Here is an 8,593-nt window from a genome sequence, read left to right as displayed (position 1 = left end):
GGTATTAAGAAATGGAATCCTAAAATGGCCCCTTACATTTCGGCAAAGCGTAAAGGTACTCATATTATAAATCTCGCTAGAACGGCTCGTTTTTTATCAGAAGCTTGTGATTTAGTTTTTGATGCAGCAAGTCAGGGAAAAAGTTTCTTAATTGTTGGTACCAAAAAAAGAGCAACAGATTTAGTAGCATCAGCTGCAATAAGGGCTCGTTGTCATTATGTTAATAAAAAGTGGTTCAGTGGTATGTTAACGAATTGGTCGATTACGAAAACTAGACTTTCTCAATTTAGAGACTTAAGAGCAGAAGAAAAAATGGGAAAATTCCACCATCTCCCAAAAAGAGATGTGGCAATCTTGAAGAGAAAATTATCTACTTTGCAAAGGTATCTCGGCGGGATCAAATATATGACGAGATTGCCAGACATTGTGATCGTCCTTGATCAGCAAAAAGAGTATATAGCTCTTCGGGAATGTGCCATTTTGGGGATTCCTACTATTTCTTTAGTCGATACAAATTGTGACCCGGATCTCGCGAATATATCGATTCCAGCCAACGATGACACTATGACTTCAATTCGATTGATTCTTAACAAATTAGTATTTTCAATTTGTGAGGGCCGTTCTCTCTATATAAGAAATCGTTGATTAAGAATATATAGTGAATTCTTGGGCAACTGCGTAAATTTATGGAATCACTTACTTTACTATATCTTTTTTTTTGCATAGAATTTTTTTTGCATAGAAAAAAGAAGGGGAATATTGATATATATTAGAGGGTATTGATATATATTATGATCTGATGTGCTTTCTTGGTATCCTAAATATAAGATTAATACTTCAAGTTGCTGAGTTGAGAAAGAGATGGTTGAATCAAAAGAATTCCTTTTTTGAAGTTCAATTTTTATCAGAGGACAATATGAATATTATACCTTGTTCCATTAAAACACTCAAGGGGTTATACGATATATCGGGTGTAGAAGTAGGCCAACACTTCTATTGGCAAATAGGAGGTTTCCAAATTCATGCCCAAGTACTCATCACTTCTTGGGTCGTAATTACTATCTTGCTAGGTTCAGTTGTCATAGCTGTTCGGAATCCACAAACCATCCCGACCGACGGTCAGAATTTTTTTGAATATGTCCTTGAGTTTATTCGAGACTTGAGCAAAACTCAGATTGGAGAAGAATATGGTCCCTGGGTTCCCTTTATTGGAACTATGTTCCTTTTTATTTTTGTTTCGAATTGGTCGGGTGCTCTTTTACCTTGGAAAATTATAGAGTTACCCCATGGGGAATTAGCAGCGCCCACGAATGATATAAATACTACTGTTGCTTTAGCTTTACTCACGTCAGCGGCATATTTTTATGCTGGTCTTAGCAAAAAAGGATTGAGCTATTTCGAGAAATATATTAAACCAACTCCAATCCTTTTACCAATTAACATCCTAGAAGATTTCACAAAACCATTATCGCTTAGCTTTCGACTTTTCGGGAATATATTGGCGGATGAATTAGTCGTTGTTGTTCTTGTTTCTTTAGTCCCCTTAGTAATCCCTATACCGGTCATGTTTCTTGGATTATTTACAAGCGGTATTCAAGCTCTTATTTTTGCAACATTAGCCGCAGCCTATATAGGTGAATCCATGGAGGGTCATCATTGAATTGACTCTTTTTGGAAATAGTATTTTTTTTTTTTGCAGCTTAGCTCAATTCATGCATGGTTCCAGATAATCTGCTTGGTTGCAAAAAAATAGTTAGAAATGCGTATGAATATATAGCCTAGAGTTGTAGGAGAGAGAATAGAATAGACTATATTATGGAATTTTCAAAGTATATATGCATTAAGGAGGGTGGAGTCAGGCTAGATCTATACTATAATATCCTTAATGTCTATAAGTGGAGTCCTCTTTTATGCAGGTTTCCACTTTAAGCAATGATTTTAGAATCCGATTCAATAGAAAATGAGAAAATATGCAAACAAAATAGAAGAAACAAATGTATATATATAGGATATTATATTATATATTCCTAGGTTAGATTCATTATCTAATCCGATATATGGATATGGAATTCCCTTCTATGTAGTTCGGACAATTCACATTATCATTTCAATTTGATTTCAATTTGTACTTTTTAGTTACTTTACTTCTCCCCAATAGAGCTTAGAAGTAAGAATTTATTGGTTGATTGTATCCTTAACCATTTCTTTTTTTTGACACGAGGAACTACTCACCATGAATCCACTAATTGCTGCTGCTTCTGTTATTGCTGCTGGATTGGCCGTAGGGCTTGCTTCTATTGGACCTGGAGTTGGTCAAGGTACTGCTGCAGGACAAGCTGTAGAAGGTATTGCGAGACAGCCAGAAGCAGAAGGTAAAATACGAGGTACTTTATTGCTTAGTCTAGCTTTTATGGAAGCTTTAACAATTTATGGACTAGTTGTGGCACTAGCGCTTTTATTTGCGAACCCTTTTGTTTAATCTTAAAAAAAAAATTCTTTCGATTTCGATTAGATACTTTTTTCTTTTTTTAGTAAATTGGTATTTGCTTCCACAATTCCAATTATATCAATACTTTATTTAATTTACTCCTATTTATTACTCCTGGAATTATCTATTTATCGGGACAGATAATACCCCATTCTAGGAAGGGCTGAGTTGAGTATTATTAATTTAGAAGATATGCTCACCTTCTTATTTCCCGTCCTTAGTTTAGGAAAGTGGAAAGTTTTTTCCTTTTATTTTAGGAATTTTGGGAACAGAACATTTCAACAAAGGAAGTCTTTCACCGGTCAAACAAGACGTAAGACTTAATCTAAAAGAAATTACTAGATTGAATCTATTTGCATTAAAAAAACCGATCAAAAAAGGGCGAGCGAAGTAAGTGATCGAAAAACTTTGTTCTTTGTTCGTCCTATCTATAAGAGGAGAGCATATGAAAAATGTAACCCATTCTTTCGTTTTTTTAGCTCACTGGCCATCCGCTGGCAGTTTCGGGCTTAATACCGATATTTTAGCAACAAATCTAATAAATCTAACTGTAGTGGTTGGTGTTTTGATTTTTTTTGGAAAGGGAGTGTGTGCGAGTTGTCTATTTCAAGAATAGATTGGATCTATCCGGCTGCACTTTATAATATTTTTTAGTATTTTTCGGATAAATAAGAAAAGGGTGCACGATCTCGACGAATTACTTCTGAATAAATTCAGAAATCATATGGAAGAACCATAGCATTTCGCGACTCATTGGTAAATCAACTTTGATTCTCTATAAACCAAGAATGTGAGACCATTAACACGGTTAAAGCTAAACTGCTTGAAGTCCAGGCAAAAAGAGGTACTCTTTCTACAACTATATTAGTATTAGTACCAATTTAAACGGGAAATAGCTAATGTAAAATTTATCTGATATAGAACACTCATATCGATAAAATGGTTTGAACTATTTACTAGAAAAAAAAGGGGGCACCCTGCCCTTTTTTAACCAATGCCGAATCGACGACCTATGTATAAAAAAGAGAAATTTTTTGGATTTGAAGAAAAAAAAAATAAAAAAGAATTCTATTAATTTTCATTTTCCATTTATTTAGTTAGTTTTTCTTAATGAAATTGAAATTATTAACTAGAGGGCAAATAAAAATAAAGAAACAACTTTGCTGACCATGATATATTTTTATCTAGGCGGAAGAGTCCTCTTAATATTTATCTAGTCTTATATAGGTTTCGGTATATTGAAATATAAACATAAAAAAGAAGATAGAGGATAGGCTCATTACTTAAAAAAAAGATATGGAAATAGCTATAGAAAAAAAAAAAGGAGCGTGAGAGCCAAATGAATCGAAAGATTCATGTTTGGTTCGGGAAGAGATCATAAAAGTTGTAAACTTACAAAATAATCTACTTTCATTAAAAGATTTATTAGATAATCGAAAACAGAGGATCTTGAGTACTATTCGAAATTCAGAAGAATTGCGTAGAGGGACCATTGAGCAACTCGAAAAAGCTCGGATTCGATTACAGAAAGTCGAACTAGAAGCGGATGAGTATCGAATGAATGGATACTCTGAGATAGAACGAGAAAAAGCAAATTTGATTAATGCTACTTCTATTAGTTTGGAACAATTGGAAAAGTCTAAAAACGAAACCCTTTATTTTGAAAAACAAAGGGCAATGAATCAGGTCCGACAGCGGGTTTTCCAACAGGCCGTACAAGGAGCTCTAGGAACTCTGAATAGTTGTTTGAATACCGAGTTACATTTCCGTACGATTCGTGCTAATATTGGCATTCTCGGGTCCCTGGAATGGAAGAAATAATTAAATTAATTAGGCCTTGAACTTCTACTTTCGTTTAGAATTTAGGCATTATTTTTCCCCTTGCTTCCGAAAAAAGAGTCAAGAAACACTAATGGCAACCCTTCGAGTCGACGAAATTCATAAAATTCTCCGCGAACGTATTGAACAATATAATAGGAAAGTAGGGATTGAGAATATAGGTCGCGTAGTTCAAGTGGGGGATGGGATTGCTCGTATTATAGGTCTTGGTGAAATAATGTCAGGTGAATTAGTCGAATTTGCAGAAGGTACTAGGGGTATTGCTCTGAATTTGGAATCCAAAAATGTTGGGATTGTATTAATGGGCGATGGGTTGATGATACAAGAGGGAAGTTTTGTAAAAGCAACAGGAAGAATTGCTCAGATACCCGTGAGTGAGGCTTACTTGGGTCGTGTTGTAAATGCTCTGGCTAAACCTATTGATGGGAAAGGCGAAATTATAGCTTCCGAATCTCGCTTAATTGAATCTCCTGCTCCAAGTATAATTTCCAGGCGTTCCGTATACGAACCTCTTCAAACAGGGCTTATTGCTATCGATTCGATGATCCCTATAGGGCGCGGTCAGCGAGAGTTAATTATTGGGGACAGACAGACTGGCAAAACAGCAGTAGCCACAGATACAATTCTCAATCAAAAAGGGCAAGGTGTAATATGTGTTTATGTAGCTATCGGTCAAAGAGCATCCTCCGTAGCTCAAGTAGTAACTACTTTCCATGAGGAGGGGGCCATGGAATACACTATTGTAGTAGCTGAAATGGCGGATTCACCTGCTACATTACAATACCTCGCTCCTTATACGGGAGCAGCCCTGGCTGAGTATTTTATGTACCGCGAACGGCATACTTTAATAATTTATGATGATCTCTCCAAACAGGCACAAGCTTATCGCCAAATGTCCCTTCTATTAAGAAGACCTCCCGGACGTGAGGCTTATCCAGGGGATGTTTTTTATTTGCATTCACGCCTTTTAGAAAGAGCCGCTAAATTAAATTCTCTTTTAGGCGAAGGAAGTATGACCGCTTTACCAATAGTTGAGACTCAATCTGGAGACGTTTCCGCCTATATTCCTACTAATGTAATCTCCATTACAGATGGACAAATATTCTTATCTGCGGATCTATTCAATGCCGGAATTCGACCCGCTATTAATGTGGGTATTTCTGTTTCCAGAGTAGGATCCGCGGCTCAAATTAAAGCCATGAAACAAGTAGCTGGCAAATCAAAATTGGAACTAGCGCAATTCGCAGAGTTACAAGCCTTTGCACAATTCGCCTCTGCTCTCGATAAAACAAGTCAGAATCAATTGGCAAGGGGTCGACGATTAAGGGAATTGCTTAAACAATCCCAGGCAAATCCTCTCCCAGTGGAAGAGCAGATAGCTACTATTTATACCGGAACAAGAGGATATCTTGATTCGTTAGAAATTGAACAGGTAAATAAATTTCTGGATGAGTTACGTAAACATCTAAAAGATACTAAACCTCAATTCCAAGAAATTATATCTTCTAGCAAGACATTCACCGAGCAAGCGGAAATCCTTTTGAAGGAAGCTATTCAGGAACAGCTGGAACGGTTTTCTCTTCAGTAACAAATAAATTTTGCATGTCTACTCTTGTTAGTAGAATAGGAATCGTTGAGAAAGCTTTTTCATTTGAATCATGCAAAAAAGTTTTCTTTGTTTTTAGTTTAGTATAGTTATTTAAAGAATAGATAGAAATAAGATTGCGTCCAATAGGATTTGAACCTATACCAAAGGTTTAGAAGACCTCTGTCCTATCCATTAGACAATGGACGCTTTTCTTTCATATTTTATTCTTTCTTTTATTTTTTTGCTTCTTCCGAGAAAAAACTGTTAGACCAAAACTCTTTTAGGAAATCAAAAAATCCAGATACAAATGCATGATGTATATATTATATCATGCATATATCATAAAGAAGGAGTATGGAGGCGGTAGTGGGAATCGAACCCGCAACCCCAAGGTTATGAGCCTTATGAGCTACCAAACTGCTCTATACTCTTAAACTAAAGAGGGGTAACTAGTGGATAAAAGAGGGTTGGATACGCCCCTCTACCAATATCTATACAAATAGAATAGTCCATTTATACAGAATGGTAAAGAGGGCTCCTCTATGATTATCAATTCCAGAAATCCATACAAATACGAAAGGGTATTTTATCCTTACCAACTGGATCTTGTTGCACCCGGTAACAAACATTCATAAACCATTTCTCGAAGTACGTGTCCGGATAGCCCAAAATGTCGATAGTTAGCTCTAGGTCTTCCGGTCAAAAAACAACGTCGATGAAGGCGTGTAGGTGCACTATTACGCGGTAGGGATTGCAATTTTTCTCGCATTTTCGTTTTTTCACTCAAACTCAAGGGAGAAACTTTGCTTCTTATCTTTTTTTTTAAAGATTGACGAATCAAATGATATTTCTGTTCTAATTTCTGCCGCTTCTTCTCCCTCTGAATCAAACTTTTTTTTGCCATAATGTGTCGTTGCTATTATTACCAAGTATACGGTTCTAATCCTAGATGGAAAAATAAATAGAAAAAGAAATCTAAAAAGGCAGATCCTCCCTCTCTATCAAGAGTAATGAACTAGGTGCTGATACAGTACAAAAAAACAAACTAAATTAACCAAACTTGCCTGATGTTGAGGCAATCAAGAAAGCTGCATAAGTGAATATATAACCCACGGAAAAGTGAGCTAATCCAACCAATCTTGCTTGCACAATGGAAAGAGCCACGGGCTTATCTCTCCAGCGAATTAAATTAGCTAAAGGTGTGCGTTCATGAGCCCATGCTAAAGTCTCAATTAATTCCTGCCAATACCCCCGCCAGGAAATTAAGAACATAAATCCAGTAGCCCAAACAAGATGTCCAAATAAGAACATCCACGCCCATACCGATAAACTATTCATCCCAAAAGGATTATATCCATTGATAAGTTGTGAAGAGTTTAACCATAGGTAATCTCTTAACCATCCCATCAAATAAGTGGAGGATTCATTAAATTGTGAAACGTTGCCCTGCCATAATGTGATATGTTTCCAATGCCAATAAAAAGTAACCCACCCAATGGTATTTAACATCCAGAAAACTGCCAAATAAAATGCGTCCCAAGCAGAAATATCACAAGTACCGCCGCGCCCTGGGCCGTCACAAGGAAAACTATATCCAAAATCCTTTTTATCTGGCATTAATTTGGAACCGCGTGCATCTAAAGCGCCCTTTACTAAAATCAATGTAGTTGTATGCAAACCTAGAGCAATAGCATGATGAACCAAGAAATCCCCAGGTCCTATTGTTAAGAAAAGCGAATTACTATTCTCATTAACAGCATTCAACCATCCGGGCAACCATAGGCTTCGACCCGCATTGAAAGCGGGGCCATTCGTTGAAGATAAGAGTATATCGAACCCATATGTCGTCTTGCCATGAGCAGATTGTATCCATTGGGCAAATATAGGTTCGATCAAGATTTGCTTTTCTGGAGTACCAAAAGCAAGCATGACGTCGTTATGAACATAAAGGCCCAAGGTATGGAATCCTAGAAAGAGGCTAGCCCAACTTAAATGAGATATGATAGCTTCTTTATGGTCTAACATTCTTGCCAATACATTATCCTCATTCTGTTCCGGATTGTAATCCCTAATGAAAAAAATAGCTCCATGAGCAAAAGCCCCTGTCATGATGAACCCTGCAATATATTGGTGATGAGTATATAAAGCAGCTTGAGTAGTAAAGTCTTGTGCTATGAATGCATAAGGAGGTAAAGAGTACATATGTTGAGCTACTAAGGAAGTAATAACCCCTAAAGAAGCTAGAGCAAGACCTAACTGAAAATGAATCGAATTGTTGATTGTGTCATAAAGGCCCTTATGCCCACGCCCTAATCGACCCCCCGGAGGAGTATGCGCTTCTAAAAGATCTTTAATACTGTGCCCAATTCCGAAGTTAGTTCGATACATGTGACCGGCAATGAGAAAAATAAATGCAATAGCTAAATGATGGTGAGCCATATCGGTCAGCCACAAACTTTGTGTTTGTGGATGGAATCCCCCAAGAAGAGTTAGAATGGCAGTTCCCGCTCCTTGAGCGGTACCAAATAAATGATTACTCGAATCAGGGTTTTGGGCATAAAGATTCCATTGACCCGTCAAAAGGGGTCCCAACCCCTGGGGATAGGGTAATACATCTAAGAAATTATTCCATCGAACGTACTCCCCCCTGGATGCGGGAATAGCAACATGAACTAAAT

Source organism: Triticum urartu, unplaced genomic scaffold (genome assembly GCF_056163025.1).
Source record: "Triticum urartu cultivar PI428250 unplaced genomic scaffold, HENAU_Tu73 scaffold1, whole genome shotgun sequence".
In the NCBI taxonomy this organism is placed as follows: Eukaryota; Viridiplantae; Streptophyta; class Magnoliopsida; order Poales; family Poaceae; genus Triticum; species Triticum urartu.
This window is presented reverse-complemented; position numbering follows the sequence as displayed.